We start from the raw sequence: 22,131 nt of genomic DNA, 5'->3' as shown, positions 1-22,131 counted from the left end.
TGCCTTAAAGGAAATTCACGAGCGTGATCCCTGATGCCATATGCTTATTCGTTCATCTTTTCTTAGGAGGGACAGTAGACATTTGCTGAGCTCCTGTCGATGAACACAGCGCCAAGGACTCGGCGAGTCCTGGACACTGTGACCTGCACGGAGGCCGGGAGGACGCCTTGGAAGGGCCTTCAGGACAGCCCTGCCCACGGCCCACCCACCACCCCCCAGGCCTGCCTCCTCCTCCCCGCGCCTAGCAGTTACCACCCTACCACCGGGCACCCTCTTGATTTCCCTTCATAAAAAGCCCCATTCTCCTTGTGCACAATACACTTTCACAATAGATAGTCTATTCAGCCCGGAGCCCAAACCAGCAGGAACCAAAATGCTGGTTCCTCTTTACCATTAGGTCTTCGAACGTTCCCAAGGGAGGAGACCTAATTGCGTCCTGCAGAATTAACTTCCTGTTTGCTTGGCTGTCGCTTCTAGGGACTGGAGGCCCCTTGAGGGTCTGGCCTGGGTCTTTTCACTGTCGCCTAAGGAGAGGAGATCTTCATTGCTTAAAATAATATAATCAGGGGTGCCTGGGTGGCTCAGTCGGTTAAACGTCGACTTCGGCTTGGGTCACGATTCCACGATCTCACAGTTTGTGAGTTCGAGCCCCCTATCAGGCTCTGCCCTGACAGCGCAGAGCCTGCTTCTGATCTTCTGTCTCCCTCTCTCTCTGCCCTCCCCCCCGCAAAAAAAAACATTAAAAAAATAAGATTATTATCAGCATAGAAATTCGGCAAACAGACTAAGAGTCAAAGAAGAAAATAAAAATCACCTATAATTCCCAGACAGAAATAACTCTCGAAAGTTGTGTTTCCTTCCCAGCATTTTATATGTGTTTTTTGGGATAAATCTATATGTATATGCAAAATTGTACAAAAATATAATTCTGATGCCTATGCAATTTTGTATCTCGCTCAGATTACAAACATTTCCCATGTCATTAAATATTCTTCAAAAACATGGTTTTTAATAGCCAAAAAGTACTACATCAAATGTGCATGCCATAGGCTCTTCAAACATTTCCTCATTGTTGAATACTTAGGTTACTTCCTTCCTTCTCCTTATTTTTTTGTTTGCAATTTTTGCCAACATAAATAATACTTTGATAAACACCCTTAACATACGTTTTTGTCCACCTCGCTGATTCTTTTTTTTTTTTTTTAAGTTCACTTATTTATTTTTAAGTAATCTCTACATCCAACATGGGGCTCAAACTCAAGTCACATGACTTGAGTTTGGCTCTTCTGACTGAGCCAGTCAGGCATCCCCCACCCTGCTGATTCTCTCAGATTTCTAGACACCAGTGTGCTGTTTTGTTTTGTTTTGTTTTGTTTTGTTTTGTTTTGTTTTGTTTTGTTTTGTTTAAGTAGGCTCCACACCCAGCATGGAGCCCAACTCAGGGCTTGAACTCACAGCCCTGAGATTGAGACCTGAGCAGAGATCAAGAGCCGGATGCTTAACATGACTAAGACACCCATGCACCCATTTCTCTCAGATTTCTAGAATGAAAGTTACTGAATTAAAGTAGCTTTGAAACTTGTCTTAGTCTCCAGTATCAACCTATTTTCCAGGCTGGGTACTGATTAGCCCTCCCATAGCCATACGTGTCGTCATTGTGGCTTTTATGTATTTGTTTTTAAGTGTTTGGTGAAGCTGGCAGTTTCCTGTTTATGGTCGATGGCCTTTGTTTCTTTGGGCATATTTTTATTCTTATATTTTTGCAAATAAGGCCAGTGAAGTTATGGATCCAAGTGATGATGGGAATTAACTCACGCAGATGTGCACCATCGGTCACAAGGAAGGGGTCAGAGGAGCTGGGTTATTCGATGGCACCCTGTCATTCCTCCTGGGAAAATAATTTGCAAATGTCAGATGTTTGCCCCCACCTGTCCACACAGACTTTTGCTTTTCTTTGGGTTTGCCCTGCAAACCCTGGTGATTCCTAAATTATTACTATACTTCTGAGGACTGTGAGTGGGTGCCCATTTTCTGTGGGACGTCAGTCCCTAGCCCCGTTCTCAGTGACCCTCCACCCGTTCTGGGTCTCCTGGCATCCAGCCCGTCCGTCCACCTCTGCTCTCCGCAGTCCCTTTTAATTCAACCCTGGGGTCCTACGCCTTCCATTGGCGGGATTCCAGTCGGGAGGTTTGATACTAAAAATCCAGATGTTGAACACTGCAAAGGCACTGATATATTTTTTAAATGTCTGTTCTGTCAATGAAAGAAACATTTTAATATTCACCTGCTAATCTCCAAGCGGTTACTCTGGCGAACACATCAATCGAGACACTGAAGAGCTGTGTTTCATCCCTTTTCTCAGCTTACAAGATTCCTCAGATTTTCAGAGATGGGCATGAACATTCTGGAAGGCCTGTGGCATGAATGCATCCTCCCTCGGGGAAATCATGAGGATTAGTAAACCTTATAATAACAAACCTTCCTTCCCATTTCAGCTCTAGGCAGGCAACCATGGCATGCCCAGGAGAGGCCTCCGTTTACTGAGTCTGCCTCACAACTGCTGATTTCTTCCTCTCTCATGGGAATCTGGCGTTCCTTCCTCGGTTGGGGAAGTAGAGGGGACTTGGCTGAACAGTCTTGGCAGGTGTCTGACTCTGTATCTAGGCCCTTGCTGGTAGCTCCTGACATTCACATAAGCTTTACAACTTATGAACTACAGCGCCACGGGTCCTGTCTCACATATTACCTGCTTTCGTGCCTCCCAACTACCCCCAGACGTGGACCCTAATGAAATTAAAAAGGTCTCAGAAAAGGAAGTGGGTCACCTGCCCAGACCGGTTCTCACCGGCAATCTGTGAGAGAAAAAGGTATCAGGGAGGTAGGTGGAGAGCACAGTTACTCTAAAGAAAGGGAGAAAACAGGGGCGCCTGGGTGGTTCAGTCGGTTAAAAGTGTCTCAGTGATTTCGGCTCAGGTCATGATGTTACAGTTCGTGGGTTCGAGCCCCACGTTGGGCTCTGCTCTGGCGGTGCGTTGCCTGCTTGAGATTCTCTCTCTCCCTCTCTCTCTGCCCCCCCCCCCCCGCCCCCGCCATTTCAAAATAAACTTTACAAAAAGAAGAAGAAGAAAAGGAGAAAACAGACTTGCTGGAAAGAAATCCCAACTAGAAACTCTGATTCAGTCACTCCATAGCTGTGACCTTGGGAAGTTTTGTGGGTTTTTTGTAACATCTCTGTGCGTCAGTCTCCTCGTATGCAAAAGGATGACCAGAATACGACACCTACCTGGCGTAAAGGTGACTGTAGAAATCTGTTTATCATAGTAGGTTCATAAAAATGGAAACATCCACTTTTTAAGTGCAACAATTAATTTGTTTAAACAAATTAAGATACATGCATATATGTATATATGGAATGGCATCATTCATTAGCAGTGACCTTGTGTTTCTAAACAGGGAGAGATATTTGTGGCCTATCTCTGGGTAGGTATCGTTGTAGGGGCGCTCAGTCAGTTGGGCGTCCGACTTCGGCTCAGGTCATGATCTCAAGGCTCGTGGGTTCAAGCCCCGCATTGGGCTCTGTGCCGACAGCTCAGAGCCTAGAGCCTGCTTCCGATGATTCTGTGTCCCTTGGTCACTCTGCCCCTCCCCCACTCGTGTTCTGTCTCTCTCTCTCTCTCTCTCTCAAGAATAAAACATTAAAGAAAATTTTTTTTAAAAAGTGGTTGTAATTCAGTTGGTATAGGGTTATGCCATTTTTGTTAATTTTGTAAAAATAGCATATTTACGTGTGTAATCATTCATCTGTTTAACAAGATTGACTTTGGAGTTTTATTATGATGTGCATTTACATGTGGATATGTGGGTATAAAACACCCAAGAATATACACCAAAATATAATGTCTCTACAGGGGGTTCTTTCTCAGTTCGGCTTAGCTGATTTTCAAATTCTTTCACAATGAACTTGTGTCACAGAGAAATAATAGAAGTATAAAATGTTTACAATGCAGGAACTGGAACGTCGGTGTCTGCCTCCAACCGGGGGGCGTTTTCCTGGTGCCAAGTTCATCTGCAGGTTGCTGGGGGAATGAGGAACCCAAGCAAAGGCCTGAGAGGTTTTAAGAGATTTAATTCGGGCTCTGGAGGAGTCGATAATCTCTTTCTCTCCCTCTCCCCCCCTCAGTGTGAACTTCTGTGTCTACTTCTCTTTGCTGAGCAAACACAGCCAGGTGTCTGCTCAGAGGGGCCCTCCTGGATTTTATGAGGCCTCCCTCTTCTAATTCTTGTTTGTTCTTCAGGCAGGCCACAACTCCACGGAGCAGGTCAGGCCTCTGCAACGGCAGTCTTCCCATTTCCAGGATGTGAAATTTCCGAGACATCCAGGATGTCCTGGCCATCCCGATCAGGCTTTAGGCGTTCCCCACTCCCAGTGAACCCACTGGGACACAGGCCATCTTTGAAGGAATGCTTCCTCCACAGAGAGCCCATCACGTTTCTGACACGGTGAGTCATTTTGGTTTCGGCCCAGAACGTAAAGTCATTCCCAGGTTGTAAGGGCACCTCCCTGGCAGTCACTCCCCGATTTATAATAATAATGAATAAAAGCCACCAGGTATTGGCACTTATGCACCGGACGCTAGGCATGGGCTCAGTTAAGCCTCACAACAACGCTGGGGGTCAGGTGTTTTCATGCCCATGTTACAGATGGGAAACTTACATCAACTTGCCCAGGATATGCAGCCAGTGAGCCCCCCCGCCCTTAAGACACAAGACCCCGTCTCTGCACCGCACAAGACTTCTTGACCCCGTTTTATAAGTGAGGAAACCGAGTCTAAGTTATTCACTGGGACTGTTGTTCACCCAAGTTCTTGAAGTTAGCAAGTGGGAGAAGCTAAAATTTGAACATCTCGCTGATAGGGCCCCGCTGCCTGACTTGTGCCCTGACACAGTCCCCACTCGCCCCTCCCTGACTTGTGTGCCCTGACCTTCCTCACTCCCCACTCCCCCACTGTACTCCACACTGCAGCAAATACTTGTGGCTATTCCAAGAATCTGTGAGAATGTGCTCTCTTGCCCTGGGGCCTTTGGACAGGCTGTACCTTCCCATGCGTTTGCCTGGCACAGGCCTACTTTTCGATGTCACCTCCCGCAGGAAGCCATCCCTGATCACCCCGGTTCCAAGAATGCTCTGTGGCGCCTCCTTGGTTCATTCATGGCATTGCGGTTGCCGGCCTCCAGGCTTCTTCCCCTCCCCTGCGGGTCTACAAAGCCTAAGCGAGGGCCACGTGTGCTGATGGCCAGTTCCTCAGCATCCAGCACTGGGGCGGGCACAGAGTAGGGACTCAGTAAGCATTTGTTAAATGAATGTCTGATTATCAGAGCTGCGTTTTGCTTTGTTTGGAGGACACAGCTGAGGTGCGCTGAGGGGGGAGTATATAAATAATGACAGCAATGTGGCTTCCCTTCTATCCTATTTAGAGGGCTTAGTGGGCGAGTGCGCTGGGGTCATACCGGGCTCAGTGCCCTGATGTGAAAACCATGGTGTCCCCCTGGCTGAAGCAGTCTCGGGCTACTGTCTTCTCACTCCCAGCCAGAAACAGTCTGAGCGACTGGAGTCATTGCTCACAACACCGGGAGCCGGTTTAGGGTGGGGCGAGGGGCAGTGGCCTTGGGGCTCCACTCTCTAAAGGCCCGGGCCTCTGGGCTGGGGGGAGGGGTGAAGAGTGGCAGGTCCCGTCCCTGGGAGGCTGCAGTCACTGGGGGAGAGACAATGGGGCTCAGCATCTGCTCCCCGCTGGGAGAAGGGACCCTCCAGTGAAAAGCCAGGGAGAGCAGGGAAGTGTGGGAGGAATTGATGAGGAGAAGGGGTGGAGCCAAGGAGAAGCAGCCGGGAGGAAGGAAGAGAAGGGGAAGGAAGAGAAGAGGGAGGGGTGAGGATTCAGGCTTTCCTTCCTCTCGATGACCCGGTCCCGGGCTGCAGCCCGCTCCGGCATTGTTTCCTGCGGAAACCCTGGGGGCCCACGGAGACCTCACGTTTCTCCCCAGCCCCTTGGCGGCAGCCCCGTCCGTGGGTCAGGCATCCAGCAGGTGCTCAAAGCTTACTTGGGAAAATGAGAAATGTGGCCAACTTTGCTCAGGGAACTTTTCCCTTGCCTTCTCCCCACTTCTCCGGAGAAGCTGAGGGCAGAGCAGGTCTTGGGAGCACGCCCAGGCGCCCCATGAATAATTGACCCTTCCTGGCGGCTCTGCCCGGCTCAGTCCGAGGACTCCAGACCGGCCCAGCGTCGGAGTCGAGAAGCGGCTCCGAGTGGCGGGCGTTCGGGAGGTTGGAAGCCGAAGGTCCGGCCTGCCCGGGGAGCGGGGTCTGGCGGGGGGGGGGGGGAACGGGGGAGGGCCAGGCGGTGGCAAAGCCCGCGGCCCCGCGGGGAGGCGCCTGGGGCCCGACCCCCCGCGCCGCGAACGGCCACGCCTCGGCGCCCCCCAGCCTCGCTCCCGGGGTGGGGATGGGGGGCGCGGCCCAGGCCCCGGGATCGGAGAGCCCTCGGGGGCGGAGGCGCGGGGGGGGGGAGGGCGGCGATCCCAGCGCCTCCTCCGAGCCCCTTCCCACCCCGGCCCCGGCGCTCGCAGCCCGCGCCGCTCCCTCGAGTCTGGCCGTCCAGGGCTCTGCAAACAGCTGTTTAAAGGCTCTTTTACAGTTCAGTGCTCTGCGGGGATGTTTGTTCCAAGCCCATCTGCCTACTTTAAAAATATATAAGTAAAGAACACACCCAGCCTTCCACCCCTGGCTGGGGAGGGGCGGACTCGGCGGCCCCCGCCCGCACTTCGGAAGGAGCCGGCACCCAGCCGCCGCCGCCGCCGCCGCCGCCGCGGCCCCCGCCCCCGCCGACCCTCCTCACGGGAGGACGCCCCGGGCTTCCCAGGGGGGGAGGGGGCGCGCAGCCCCGGGCCCCCTTTGTGCGGGGCAGGGCCGGGCCCCCCATTTCCATGCGAGGTTCAGACGCTCCCCCTCTCCCCCGCTTCAGTTAATCTTTGTTCCCCTTTTCTGCTGAGAGGAGAAAAAAAAAAGAGAGAGAGAGAGAAAGAAAAGGAGGAAAAAAGGCGTGACTTGATTTTCAAACGAAACTCCCACAGCAAACAAAACCCTTTTAGAGAAATAAGAAAGGAGGAAGAAGGAAGAAAAGAGGGAAGAAAAAAAAAGGAGAAAGAAAACCCTCCAGGCTTTCAATTTGAGTGGGAGAGTTGAACCGAAAGAAAGAGAAAGAAAGGAAGAAAAATCCTCTCTGCGGTAGAAAGAGAAAAGAAAACTTGGGCTGACAGGAGGGGGGTGTTGGAGGGGGGGGGGGTGGAAGGAAGTGAGAAAACAAAAGAGAGATAAAAGGGCTGCTTTTCTGTCTCTCTTCCTCTGCGAGCTGGGTTAGGAGGAGCTGTTTTGCATCCCTTCACGTCAGCCCTGCCTCATTCCCTTCTTCCAGGGAGGGAGAGAGAGCGAGCGAGCGAGAGAGCGAGCAGGAGGGAGAGAGAGCGAGAGAGGAGAGGGAGAGAGGAGGGGGGGAGAGAGAGGGAGAGAGAGAGAGAGAGAGAGAGGGAGAGAAAGAGAGGAGCCGGAGGGAGGGCGGCAGGAGCAGGCGGCGGGCGCGCGTGGAGGCGGGCGGCGGGCGCGCAGCAGCAGCCCGGGCGGTGGGCAGCCAGGAGCCCCCGGCCCGGCCCCGGCCCCGGCCCCGGCCCCGGCCCCGGCCCCGGCCCGCCGAGGGCCCCCAGCGCAGGAGCCGCGCCCGGACCAGGGTGAGTGTCCCGCGCGGCCCCCCGGCCCTCGGCCCCGCAGCCCCGGGCGGCGCGCCGGCGGGGGCGCGGGGGGCGCGGGGGTGGGTCGAGGCGGCGGCGGCCGACCCGCCCCCCGCCTCTCCCCGGGGACGGCCGCGCGCAGGCCCGCGCCGCGCTGCAAACATGTCGTCTTTTCCTTTCACTTCCACATTCCCTCATGCCGGGGAGCTGGAGGGAGAGAGGGAGAGCCGGGGAAAGAGGGAGAGATGGCGTCTGGGGGGGGGGGAGGGGGGAAGGGAGGGAGGGAGCGAGCGAAAGAGGGCGAGAGCGAGGAGAGCGCGCGAATGAGAGAGAGAGAGAGAGAGAGAGAGAGAGAGGGAGAGAAGCAGAAATGAAAGGAAAGCGCCGCGGTGGCGGCGGCGGCGGCGGAGCGGGAGGCCGGGGAGGCGGCGGCGGCGGCGGCGGCGGCTCCCGGGCCCGCACGTGGGTGTCCCGGCGCCCCGCGCGCTCCCCCCGCACCCGGCCCGGGACTCAAAGTTTCACCCCCTCGCCGCGCCGCCCCGCCCCTGCGGCTGCCCACAAACTTTATTCTCCGGTGCGGGGGGGGGGGGGTTGGGGGGACGGTTACGGCGCGTCCCCGCCGTCCCGGGAGGGGGGGTGGTGGTGGCGGCGGAGGGCCGAGCGGACTGAGGGGGGGGGGGCTGGGGGTGCCCCCCGAGGGCAGCCGGCGGCCGCACGTCGTGCGCTGCGGGACCCCCGCCTGGCCGGCGTCGGGCGCCCCGGGCCGGGGACCTGTTGAAGGTGCTCGCCGGCTGGCGGGGTCCCCACGGCCTGTCCCTAGCCTCCCTAGTCTCAGTTCCCCTTCCTCGTTGCCCACTCGCCGTCTCCTCGCGGTCATTTTCCTAATTGGACGGAGCTGTGGGGTGTGATCGCCGGCGTCAGACGGCGGGGGGGGGGGGGGGCCGAGGCTGCCGGGTGGGCGCGGGGACCCGGGTACCGACGGGGCAGCCCCTGCAGGCGCGCAGATCCCACAGACCCGGCCCTAGTGCCACCGCCCCCCTAACTGCGGACTTGCTAACTAGTGCGTGTCGGGTTTTTTTTTCCAACTTGCCTTTTAAGATGACTTTTATGGTCGCAGCAACTGCTTCCCTCCAGTCTGAGCTGTAGTTTGGGAAGATTTAAGAGGCCAGGGCGGTGCTTGCGTGGGTTTTAACTAACCCGAAACGGTCCTTAATGTATCTGTCTCTCAGCTCTGCGTTGGTTGGGGCGAAGGCAGAGCCGTAGCCTGGGTGCATTTTCACTGGGGAACTGCGAGGTGCCCGTCCTTCCCCGTCGGAGCGGTCCAGTGAGTGGCCATCCTGGTGGCCCACCTTCGGGCTGCCGGGCCGAGCGCCTAACTGCCAAGGGCACTCTGAACGCCTTTATTTCTGGGCAAAATGGAAACTCCTAGCCGGTGTCGACCTGGAGGGGACGGTAGCCGGGTCCCGTGGGTGCCTGGGAGAGTCACAAAAATTCCCCCACAGGTGTGCAAAGCAGGACTTTGCACCCTTGGGGGTCACCCAGCCAACTTTGAAGCTACTCTTTGAGTCCTGCCTTTGTACACGTGTAAGCAAAACCAGTCAAAGTTCATTTCTGCCAAGTAGAGGGCCCCTGGGCCTGCATCCCTGGTGTGCTTTTATCAGGGGCCTTTAAAAGACCTGCCGGGGGGCGCCTGGGTGGCGCAGTCGGTTAAGCGTCCGACTTCAGCCAGGTCACGATCTCGCGGTCCGTGAGTTCGAGCCCCGCGTCGGGCTCTGGGCTGATGGCTCGGAGCCTGGAGCCTGTTTCCGATTCTGTGTCTCCCTCTCTCTCTGCCCCTCCCCCGTTCATGCTCTGTCTCTCTCTGTCCCAAAAATAAATAAAAAATGTTGAAAAAAAAATTTAAAAAAAAAAAAAAAATAAAATAAAAGACCTGCCGGGTCTTGTGGGAGAAGGGAAGAAAACCACCCCTAATTGCCATTAGACATTAGAACATGTATTTTTAGTGTTTGCGATCAAGCCATGGGCCTGTCTGGTTTTGATTTTTGAGACCTAGCATGACTGTATGTTTCTTGTTTGTTTTAAGTGAATATTGTTTTCTAGAGCTTTCTTGGTGGTTTTGTCAACCGGCCCATGGGCCACATGTCACCACCCTGTGCCAAGCACCTGTTTGAGCCCTAACTGGTCACCTATAGTTCCAGCTGCATTAGTGCTCCAGAAACCTGCAGGACCTGGCTTCCTCACATGAGGGCAGTGGGAGAGAGCAGCTCTCTTTTGAGTAGGGGGGTGTTGGACATTTGGGTCACATTTTCTTTCCTCCAGGCTCGCCTGGAGGGAGACGCAGTGAGTTGAAGTGAGAACAGATGCTCACTCTTCCCTGGGCAGATTCCTAGGTGAGTCCTTGTCCTGTGGTGTGCGGCCAGCAGGCCGTTTGTTCTGTACTTGGGTCACCTCCATCCCGACCAGGCATTTCCTACCGGGGAGACTTATTTTAGGCTCGCTGTCTAGAGACCAGGAGACAGACAAGGTCTGGGATGGTTTTCGAGTGGACAGAAGGGAGACTAATGGGACCACCAGAGGTTTTGCACGACTTCTATTTTAGGTTTGCCTTGCGGCCCGGAGATATTTCCATCTGAGTTTGCTCAAGTTTGAAGGTAGAAGGGAGGAAGTAAACAAAGGAGGAGTCAAGTGTATCCCGGAGGATGCTCCCCACAGGCTCCTCATTGGGCTTGCTCCCCCACCAGGTCCCAGGGCAGGGGCTCATGTTGCTGACTGAAGGAATCTCTGCCTCTGCTGAGTCTCGTGTTAATGATGGTTGGTCTCAACCCTTAGACTTCAAAGCCGGAAGACACTGTAGAGATTGCCTGAAAGAAACTGAGGCATGAGAAAAGCTCCATGCCTGGGGCTGTGCTCTAAGTGGCAATGCCAGTACCTGAATCAGAACCTTCGGAGTCCATTTCCGGTGCTTTTATTTTTTTTTTTTTAAATTTTTTTTTTTTCAACGTTTTTTATTTATTTTTGGGACAGAGAGAGACATAGCATGAACGGGGGAGGGGCAGAGAGAGAGGGAGACACAGAACCGGAAACAGGCTCCAGGCTCCGAGCCATCAGCCCAGAGCCGGACGCGGGGCTCGAACTCACGGACCGCGAGATCGTGACCTGGCTGAAGTCGGACGCTTAACCGACTGCGCCACCCAGGCGCCCCATTTCCGGTGCTTTTAAACACAGGGCCTTGGCCTCTGTTCTCGCTGGGGATCCCGAATCAGGCTCTGTCCAGAGAGTGTGGCTCCGAGACCATGAAACCGTGGGCGTATGCTCCCTGCATGAGACGGGTAAACAGGGCACTTTATTGTCCAGCTCTGTTACACACATACTATTCCAGAGGCTTTGACGGGCCACTGTGACTACTAGGGGACACCAGGAACAAAGTCTGCCAGTTCAGTGAGGCAAGCGGTTTAGTTCTCGGGATGTTCCCAAGTCACACTCGGCACTTTTTGATCCGGAATGCTTCCTTCGTGCCCTGTTCTTGTGTGTGATTTATTTAGGATTGGTCTGCGGAGAAGAACGGGGGTGTAAGGAAGAGCCAGAGACCTGAACCGATGTCTCTTCGTGGGTTAGCTCTCCTACTAGAATGTCAGCTCGTGAGGGTAGGAGGTCTGTGTTCGTGGCTAAGCCCCTGTGCTCAGAACAGGGCCTGGCACATGGTGGGCCCTCGATAATCCTTGGTGAATAAGTGGACCGGGCATTAGGAAAAAGACCTCCCTCCCAGTAGGAACCCACGAGTGACACACAGAGGTGGGGACAGGGAGGTGATTGATGGGACCTGCAGACTTTTGCAGTGAGTCATGGCTTCAAACAAGCTCCAGACAGGTAAGGCAGGAGCAGCTGGGAAGAGTCGATCCTGCATAGGTGGAGCCACTGGGTGGAGACTGTGCAGAACAATAGAGACATCTCGAACTGGACTGGATCGCGGGAGAATAATAATAATCAGGGTATCTTGGGCCGGGCTTGTCTACGTGCTTCGTGTATATCGTGTCCCTTAGTCCTTGCAGGTGCTGGTACTAAATCGTTATTCCCGTTTGGCAGATGAGGAAACTAGAGCCCAGGGGCGTTGAATAACTCGCCCAGGGGCACAGAGCTGATACCTGAACCCAGGCTGACTGACTTCAGGTTTTGCCTCCCTGCAGTGAACAATGAGGTCGGGGATCCCTGCCCACACCAAGGAGCTGAGCATTCAGAGCTTTGGGGTTCCTCGAAAGGATGGCAGCAGAAACACTGAAAAAGAAATCGTTGGTCTGCAGTGGAGCGAGGCTGGTCAGGGAGCCTGCCCTCTGCTTCCCTTCGCCGGGACCCGCACCGCGCTCGAAGACCATTCACCCAACGTACACTCGAAGGGATGCTTCTTTGGGAGGCCCCCCTGTCCCCCGAGCAGAGTGGCTAGCACCAGGTCGGGACTATTTCGCACTTGATAAAGATTTAGGAGACGTTTTCTTTTCTTAAGCATGCCTTTCGACTTCAATTTTGGCTGGCAGGTATTTGAAACCGGTGGGGATTTTAAAGCTAGAAGTGTTTCCCACACGTGTAAACCCTCCCTTCCTGATCCAGGATGCTGGTCCAGGCTCTTCCAGACCACAACAGCTACCCTTTCATTGTCGGTGTGATTTACCAGCCTCTGTGCTGGGCCCGACCTCATGGAGCTTGTAGTCTCCCTGGGAGACAGACACTGAACTAATAATTACACACATACTCTTTAATTACAGTTGTTATAAACGCTTCAAAGGGAAAAGTACAGAGGCCATGGGAGCTGATAATCAGGGAGGATGAGGGAAGGGAGGCTTTCCTGAAGAAAGGGCATTTAAACAGCCACAGGAAAAAGGTGGGTGAAGAGGCCTTAGCCAGGGTGGGATAGTCCGTTAACCTTGATGTAAACCCCGGGCCCTGCACCCGCAGCACCAGCATAGTCTGCCCGGCCCGCCCAGGAGCTTGTTAGCAATGCATAATCTCTGGCCCTCAGCAGACCTGCTGAATCCGCATTCTAACACGACTCACCTGCGTGGTAAAGTCTGCGAAATGCCAAAGGAATCAAAGTTCTGAACAGGGAGGGAGGGGGGGATTCTCGGCTTGGCTGTGAATGAGTTGGATGACCACGGGAGAGTCACTTCTCTGGTTAATGAGGGAATTAGATCATCTCGCAAAGTTCCTTCTGGCTTCTGTCATCTCTGGCTTTTGCTGGTGTGTGCTGTTTCCAAGCTTATTAAGAGTGAGGGCCTGGGCGTCCACAGCATCCACCTCTGCGGTGCCTCTGGTGGCGCCCCCCCCCCTCCCCCCGCCCCCAGCAGGCGCTAGTCCGTGTGGTGGTCTGACTTCCCATAAATGCTGCAGAGCGGCCACACTGGCAGAGCTTTGGGGAAGGATCAGAATAATTCGCAAAGAGCGTGTGGGGCTTTGTTGCACGCAGAGAGATTGTCTTAAGGTGACCCAGGGAGGATTTGGCCTGAATCGAGAGAAAAACTGTTCAAGGGTCAGAAGGGCTTTGGGGAAGAAAGGTATACCATTTCTGCCAAAAGCGGAACCTAAAACGAGGGAGTTGCTCAATAGTTCCTTGCTTGTGAACATAATACTTTAAGAATGGCCACGGAGTGTTGTGCCTGAGATCCTCACGTCAGTGTGGAGAGGACCAGAGGGCCAAGGCCCGTGGTGCTTGAGCCTTGCAGTCTGGGGAGGGTGGGGGAGGGAGGGCTTCGGTTGTGCACGTGCGGCCGTGCAGAGTGTTGTGTGGATGTGTGCGTGCTTTGCTGGGGAGAACATCCAGAGCTTTTGCCGGCCTCAAAGGGACCTGCGGCTTCCCCGAACTAGGGGCAAATGCCTTTCTTAGCTCATTGCACCCAACTCTCTTCCTACACGGCACTTACTATGGACCAGGCACCATCCTAAGCACTTTCCATATATCCGCTCATTTAGGATGAATAGCTTTCTGGAGGTCACGTGTCAGAACCAGGCCTGGCACTGGACGGTTGGGCCCCAGAGTCCCGGCTCACAAAGCCTAACTTCCTAGCAGGGCAGGTGGGACTAGGGGAGAGCACTTTTAGGAGAATGGAAATTGAGCTGACAAAGGTCCCTAGGTTACAAGCAAGTGTCTCCCAGGGGCGCCTGGGTGGCTCAGTCAGTTGAGCGCCCGTGACTCTTGGTTTCAACTCCGGTCATGATCTCGTGGTTCATGAGTTCACGCCCCGCGTCGGGCTCTGCGCTGGCAGCGTGGAGCCTGCTTGGGATTCTCTCTCTCTCCCTCGCTCTCTGCCCCTCCCCCACTCTCTCTCTGTCTCCCTCAAAATAAATTAAAAACAAAAAACCAGGTGTCTCCCAATTGCTCGTGCATAAGACAGAAAAGTTTTTCCCCACGTTGCCAGGCTAGCCCACGAGAGTCTGTGTCACTACTGGGCCTAAGTCATTTTGTTTGCTTAGAAAAAAGAATTAGGAAACAAGACAGCCGCAGCACTGCAAGCTAAATGAAAGATTCTGGATTCGGCCAGAAGATTGTTGAAGAAGTGCACTGTCGAATAAGGGGTGGGGTGGTAGCGGGAGATTGGGACAGATTTTGAAAGGGGGATTAAAGGATATTAGAAGCCAAAGCAGGGCCAAAAATGTATGTCGAATCGGCAGCTTCCAAAGGTAAAATGGACTGGTTCTCATTACTTACTACTTAATGCGTGTAGCTCACAGACCTGACCCTTCCCCCATCCCTAATGCCTTACCCCCAAGTACAGAGGCCTTGTGTTTTCTCTTTAATTCATTTCTGTGCTGTTTGAATTTTTATCAGTGTGTATGATCTTTATAATTCATATACTTATAAATGGAGTGAAGGACTGTTAGAAGTGGGTTGACCTCTAGGGGGGTTTTAATTCTGTCTTCTATAACCGTCATCCTAAAGGCGTCTGTGATATTAAATATATATGCTCTATTGTGTGTATATTTTGGGAATACTGAGAGAGGTGTTGGAAGCAGGAGGATTTTCAGTAAAGTCAGAAGCTGAGACCAGGGAATCACAATGTAACCCGACCACCTTCCCTTTCTTCGATCCATACCCTCAGTGTGTAATAAATAGGGAATCAAGGTCAGGTAGGAAGGATCGCCACAGAAAGCGGGAATGTCCACCCTCCAGATTGACAGGGGAAACTATCACTTCTGTAATGACTCTTGGTTCAGTGTGGTTTGTCTTCTGGTCATGCCCGAATGCCATCTATGACCCCATCCCATTCCCAGTGGGGCAGCCATGGAAGAACGGGGTTCCAGATGGGGAGGCTATCCTGCAGGTGTTCGGTAAGAAACAATAGCCGAACTTCAGTGGTTGTTTTACGCACCACATCAGCATGTCCTCAAAAGGGCCACATCCAAGCCGGCCTCTTGAAAAGCATCAGGTTCCCTTTGGAAGCTGGTGGTGCCGGTAGGTCAGCCCCACCCTGCGATGTTTGATCGTGGGGCCCCCGAGTTTACATGCCTCCTCTCCCATCAGGCCTCCGTTCACTAGCCACAGACCACAAGTTCGCTGCGGACTTGCTATTACCGGGAAGCAGGTCACCTCTGAAATTCTGAACTCTTCCCATCTCCCCACCGCACTTCCCTCCTTGAACACCCCTGCGCCAAGCTGGGAAACCTATGCCTACCCACCGGGGCAACATGTCTACCATCAACCCCATCCCTAGGTCCCCTGTGTCCTGCCCTGGCTGCCCCCGTAGGCCTGAGCACCCCACATCCTCCTGTGCCCTAATTCCCTGCCTGCAGATACAGACACACCTGTCTCCCTCCTCTTTGGCCCTGCTTCTCCCCAACCCACTTCCCGTGTCACTCCACCCAAAACTTCACAGAGAAGAGTTCACCCTTTCTGTCCCTGCTTCCTCTCCCTCTCTCCTCTCCAGCTCCAAAACAGCAGAGTATTTCAACCCCCACTCCTACCTGCTCTTGCAGAGGCCCCTGACCCACCCCCTGAGCATGCCTGGCAGTCCCTTTTGTGGCCTCTGCTTACTTGACTTCTCCATAGCAAATACTGGCTATGGGGTCACTCTGGGCCCTCCTCTTACGACTTACTGTTTTCTGCCATTCCCTCCTCTCCTGCCAATACTTTGGTGCCTCGGCCATGGTTCTCTGCTACTTTTTCCCCTTCTGTGCTTATGGTTTCAGTCTGCAAGGCCAGGACTCTTGTCCTGTATCTATCTCTGTCTTCATGTCTCCTGTACACAGTTCAGAGCTGGGTTTACATTGGTTATAGTTTTGGATACATGTGGATTTCTTTGTACTATCTTATTTTGTGCTTTCTGTTTCTTCTTTTTCGTATTCTTTGTTCATTCTTTAATTTAAAAAAAAAAAAAAAAAAGATTTTATTTTTAAGCAATCTCTACACCCAACAGGGGGCTCGAACCCGCAGCCCCAGGATCAAGAGTCGCACGTTCCACCGACTGACTCAGCCAGCCGGGCTGTTCGTTCTTTTAAGTTGATTAAAAGATTTTTTTTTTTTTTTCCCTTTCTTTCCTTCACTGTTTTTTTCTTTACTGCTTTGCAGCTTACACACTCTGTTTCTATTCTTTTGATCCTTGCAGACTGCGGAAGATTTAAAGTTAGTTGGTGTCTATCTCTTCTCAAATAATGCAAGGACCTTGGGAATGCTTTCTGTAAAGTCACTGTTGTGACACATGCAGTCGTCACCCAGTGGTTTAGCTGCATCGTGTTTCTCTCTTCAGTTCCACAAACCGGGCATTTATTTTTAATGTTCTATACAGTTAGCCTTTGCTTTCATTTTCCGCATATTTTCCATTTTGCTTACTTAACGTTTCTCCTTGCATCTCAGACCTACTTTCTGATATCACAACATATGGTGAAGATCTTCTCATCGTAAACTTCTCGTTCCTGTTTGGCTAACGTTTTATGTCATCCTTACTGTTACTGTTTTAGTGGGTATAAAACATTAGCTTGCCAGTTATCTTCCCTAAGTGTTTAAAGATAGTTTTCCATTGTCTTCTGGCCATTGTTGATTGTTGATGTTGAGAAGTTGGTAGCAAATTATTGTTCCTCGTAGGTAATCTCTTCTCCCTGGTTGTTGTTGGTGGTGGTGGGTTTTTTTGGGTTTTTGGTAGTGTTTTCTGGGGAATATCTTACTTGTCTTCCAGCTTCTTAATTCTCTCTTTAGTTATCTCTAATCTTCTGTTTAGTCCACCCACCGAGGTGTTTTTAGTATCAGGATTAACTCACAAATTGTAATATATTTGATGTGTTTCCATTGCAATTATTATTTTTGATGCTCATGATTTGAGGGTTTTTTTTTTAAGTTTATTTCTTTATTTTGAGAGAGAGAAAGAGAGAGAGCGAGAGAGAGAGCGCACGCACATGTAGAAGGGACAGAGAGAGGGAGAGAGAGAGAATCCCAAGCAGGCTCCGCACCATCAGCATGGAGCCCGACGTGGGGCTCAGACTCATGAACCGTGAGATCCTGGCCTGAGCCAAAGTCAGACGCATAACCGACCGAGCCACCCAGGTGCCCCTTGGCTTTGGGTTTTTAACCTGGATGATTATATTTTTTTATTGCCGTGTTTCTATTCTATCCTTTTCTAATATGCCTGGTGATTTGTGTTTTTTAAATAATCTCTTACTCCTTAGTTGTGTTTTTAATTCTCCATTTTATTGATCACATTAAACATACTTATTTTGTATTCTGCATCCAGTAATTCCAATACCGAAGTGTTTGCAGGTATAGTTAGTTCTGTTGTGTGCTGCCTCTGCTGGTTCCCACTCTTGAGGGCTTGCTTCCGTATGTGTCTCATGATTTTTGATTGCAAGTCTATGTTTGTTAGAATTCTATCTGTGAGAATTCTTCAAGGTATGGGATGAAAGTACATTCTTCCACAGAGGATATGCTGCCTTCTACCAGACACCTTAAGGCCCTCCAGATGGGTCCACTTATTTATAATTCTTAGCGTGTAGTTTTGAGGGCCTGCCAATGACCACAGGTCCTCAGAGGAACTTTTTTTGAAAGTCCACCCACAGCTAACGCTAAGCCCGATTACTTCCTTCCTGACTGTATACCACCAGACACCCCACTTTGTGTCATCGTTCCCCTATTGCCAAATACTTTCACTTCACATTTGGGCAAGTCCTGGTCACGCCAGGCCCAATTAAAAACTGTGAATCTTCTGAGCCTTCCCCATGCCGTCCCTTGCAAAACTGACCTGTTCTTCCACATCCATTGGCCACTGTTCCCTTACCGCTCAGTCTATAGGTGTGTGTGTTTAGTCCCCATGCTGGACTCTGAGCTTCTTGAAAACTCAGAGCTGTTATTTATTTCTGGAGCCCCAGTGCCTAGTTCCCTGTTGGTCGTAGTAGTTGCTTAGTAGATCCCTATTGATTGAGCAGAATTTACGGCAAAATCAATTCTTCTCCTCTTCTTGGGTAGTAATTAAAGAAAAAAAAATCCAAGCGCTAACCCACCCTGTAATCTTGGACAAGTCTAGTTCACCCTTTTGGATCTCAGTGTCCATACCTATGAAATGAAAGGATGCTTCTAAGGTCTCTACTTGTTCTAAGATGCCGAAATTCACCACCGCTTGTATGGTTATCAGTCACGATAATATGGACCAGCCCTTGGCTCACAAACGGAACGAAGGCATGTGAGGACCATGGAGAGAAAGAGCATGATGTGAGGCAATTGGGCAGGATTTGGAAGAGAGAAAAGACAAGGGACTTAGAGGTCAATTACAGGTAAATTAATATGACATAAAGATGGCATTTTAAAATTTGTGACTTGGGACAGCAACTTGATGGCCTTCTAAAAAAAACGAGCACATTATAACACAGTATATTTCAGATGGCCTAGAGACGGTAAATATAAAAAATGAATTCAGGAAAATACTAACTGTGACTTAAAACCCAGAAGTCATAAAGGAAAAGATTAATATACTTGTATGCAAGTAAAAAATTTCTGTGTGGCTAACATCATAAATGGAGTCAAAAGAGTCTGCTAGTTCTCAAAACTAGGGGACCGTTTCTGCAACGTAGGTCGTAGATATGAACTGGTTTCCTTAATATCTAAAGAACTCCTACAAATCATGAAGAAAAAGACCATCAACTCAATTTTTTAATGTTTTGTTTATTTATTTATTATATTTTATTTCTTTTTTTAAATTTTTTTATTTTTTATTTTTTTAAAAAATTTTTTTTTTCAACGTTTTTTATTTATTTTTGGGACAGAGAGAGACAGAGCATGAATGGGGGAGGGGCAGAGAGAGAGGGAGACACAGAATCAGAAACAGGCTCCAGGCTCCGAGCCATCAGCCCAGAGCCTGACGCGGGGCTCGAACTCACGGACCGCGAGATCGTGACCTGGCTGAAGTCGGACGCTTAACCGACTGCGCCACCCAGGCGCCCCTATTTCTTTTTTTTAAGTAGCTCTACACCCAATGTCGGGCTCAAAATCACGACCCCAAGATCAAGCATTGCATGCTCCACCAGGTGAGCCAGCCAGGAGCCCCGCAACTCAATTTTTAAACTAAGCTAAGAACATGGGCAGTTCACAGAAAAGGAAATACAAATGGCACTTAACCATCCCACTACTAATTAGAGAAATGGAAGTCTACTATGGAGAAGTGACACTGGGAACAGATATTCTGATAATTGTTGATAGAGCACACAGTGTACCGAGAGGATTTTTATTAAAATGTCTCTGTTGTATAGAGACGATATTTATTAAAATCCAAAGTGCATGAGGTGCACCTGGGTGGCTCGGTCGGTTATGTGTCTGACATCGGCTCAGGTCACGATCTCCTAGTTTGCAAGTTCTTTGCTGTCGGCGCATAGCCTACTTCGGATCCTCAGTCTCCCTGTCTCTCTCTGCCCCTCCCCTCTCACACACGCACACTCTCTCAAAAACAAATGTATTTGTAAAGAAAGAAAGAAGTTTGGGAGGAAAGAAAGAAGGGAGGGGAGAAGAATCTCACCTTTGCTCTGCATTTTCACTTAGGCTGTTTTAGTTATTACTCCCCTCAGCAACCCCCAGTGAGGTTACCATTTTTATAGACCGAGAAACCGAAGGCTGGAAGTCCGAAATGACTTGCCCAAGTTCATGGACAGAGCCTTGGAAACTGGCCTTGAGTCCAGTTCGCACTCCAGAACCGTTGGGCTCCTGTCTGTAGATCAGCTTCTTGTTTTGGGGGGTTTTTTCTGGTTTTCGTCCTTTATTTCGAGCTGCCATCTCATTGGTCAAAGCCCAGTGACCCGTACACCGTGGCCTGAGGCCCACCCCTCCCGAGGGAGTGGATGTGCACTTCTGTCCCACCTCCCCCAGCTGGCTCGCTGGCTGACAAATGCCTATGGGGCAAAGCTCAGGCAGTAGGTGGTGAAGCCAGCCCAGAACCCAGCCAGCCACATCAGACACAACGAGGAGGATTAGGGATGGGCTTTGCAGTCCTACCTTTGAAGTTCCCAGCTTTTATCAGAGTGTCTGAACCTTAACATTATTTCAAGGGAGCTTTTATTACTGTCTGTGGACTGGCCTCAGGTAGGTACCAGCTGCTGCCAGGTGCCGAGGGAACACTTCCTGGTGCCTTAAGCTGGTGCCTTCGCTTTGTTATATGGCAGAGAAGTTTTTCGGGCCAAAGGCACTGGGTACTTAGAAGATTCTGGAAGAAAAAAAAATTTCTGTTTCAACTTTTCTATCTAGAGGTGCGATGGGATGGCATCCCTTTAATTAAAGGGAAGGAAAAGTGCTTGCTCACTTTATTCTCTTTTTTTTTTTTTTTTTTTTTTTGTCTCACAGAAACACCTCCTCTGCTGTTTTCAAAGTAGAGTATTGACTGCTTCCTTTTTGTCAAGGAGAAATGCTGTAGGAGAACAAAGCTAAAGGTGTTGGCCGTATATAATACGAGGCTGTAATTTATAGGTACGGCTTCACCTGGGGGAAGAATTTGATGTCTTTAAGAGATACAAAAATCATCCAGCACCACCTGTCCTGGGGTGTGGTGTCATATTTATTTGCAGAGTTGGAGTCGTCATTTCTTAAGGAAAAAGCAGGGCTCATGGGGGTAAGAAGTCTTCAGGATCCCGGGGTCTGAGCCGACCTTCCAACTCCCTGTCACTGTGCTACTTGGCATCTTTACGAGGGATGCATCCTAATACCCACCCTGTCCGTTTTTGTTTGTCTGGTTGGTGGACATGGAAGTGCCCTGAACGTCACAGAGCTGTCCCCATGTGAAGTTCGTACCCAGCTGTTTGCTGAACGCGTGAACAGATAGGAGGCGCCCGGTAAACGTTCCTCAGATGGATACATTTTGATATTGGAGGTAGACTTTAAAGCTTTCGATCATCAAGAGGACTCGAGAAACGTAGACGTCTGCCATTATGCTTCCGTGGATTTTCCTGACTCTTGAATAATTAAGTGTGTCCCATGGAATTTTTCCTTCCTTGCGCTGTAGGTCATCTCTCTTTAGACAAAGGCCAACTTCTGTAAATGGTACACTCTGTGCTCTTACTAACTCTCCCCAGCAATCCCGTCCATTATCTGCCTGTGTTCTAGCTCATTCTCCAGGAAAACTTCCATGTAACATCAGCCAAGTTCTTTTGCTTTGGTTACAAAGGCTTGTGAGAATTTCTCTTCCAAACCCCTGTTTTAGAGCTTTTGTACCTGGGTGGTCAAAATTCATTCCCTAGCACCAGGTAGATTAACAAATCTCGGCTCAGGAACTGGCCTCTTTCTCTCTCTCTCTCTCTCTCTCTCTCTCCTTTTTGAATATACTGTCTCAAGAGATGGCCACTGCCCTGTCCTCCATGAAGGACAAAGGTAACATTTGTTTTGCCTTTTCGCACCTTGGCCCCTCGGCTTGCTGTCCTCTTCCTCCCCTGGTGACAATTATTCGAAGGAGCTAGACAGGAAAGTGGACTTCTGGCTATTCTGGGGGAGTTGGCTCTTTGCTTATGACTCACACCCTCCCTGTACTCATTCAGGCCTCCTGGAGATTTTCATTCCCCTTCACTGGAAACTACCCCTTGTTGAAAATATTCTTAGGTGGTTTTAAGATGTCTCCATTCAGGGTTTGGGTTTTTTTATTATTATTTGTTTGTTTGTTTTTTCAATTCCACTCCAGGTTTGAATGTCCAAGGAATGAGAGGTCTCTTGACTCCTGGATCTCTTCCTTTTGTTTTTTTAAGAAAATCGATTTTATTGATTTTTTTTTCTTGTTACAAAGAGATTTATGATTTTTTGCAGAAAATTTAGGAAATATAAACAAGCAAAAAGAAGAGAGCAAAAACCATCTATAATTATTAATATTTTAGTATGTTATATACCCTTCCAGCGTATATTTTTTAATTCAAATGAGA

The 22,131-nt window shown here is 50.7% G+C and overlaps 1 protein-coding gene and 1 long non-coding RNA gene across 4 annotated transcripts in view; one reads left to right on the top strand and one right to left on the bottom strand.

Annotated features, from left to right (window-relative positions):
- Positions 1-248: 248 nt before the first annotated feature.
- LOC131516018 (uncharacterized) lies at positions 249-5,940 on the bottom strand. The gene is made up of 3 exons (XR_009263806.1): positions 2,285-5,940; positions 1,816-1,888; positions 249-524 (listed from the first exon to the last, which is right to left on the bottom strand). It is a non-coding gene; the product is annotated as an uncharacterized LOC131516018 (long non-coding RNA).
- Positions 5,941-5,976: 36 nt separating this feature from the next.
- Positions 5,977-22,131, top strand: part of ZNF710 (zinc finger protein 710) — a 71,106-nt gene continuing 54,951 nt past the window's right edge. Inside the window, exon 1 of one of the 3 annotated variants that reach the window (XM_058736568.1) lies at positions 5,977-6,084. The gene's annotated coding sequence lies outside the window, so the exon portion shown is untranslated. Of the gene's footprint in view, positions 6,085-6,207; positions 6,337-6,571; positions 7,780-22,131 lie in introns of those variants that run through there. The other 2 variants (XM_058736567.1, XM_058736566.1) reach the window with 2 other exon arrangements.

Source organism: Neofelis nebulosa, chromosome 7 (genome assembly GCF_028018385.1).
Source record: "Neofelis nebulosa isolate mNeoNeb1 chromosome 7, mNeoNeb1.pri, whole genome shotgun sequence".
NCBI lineage: Eukaryota > Metazoa > Chordata > Mammalia > Carnivora > Felidae > Neofelis > Neofelis nebulosa.
The sequence above is the reverse complement of the archived record's forward strand: the minus strand, read 5'-3'. Positions and strand labels throughout refer to the sequence as shown.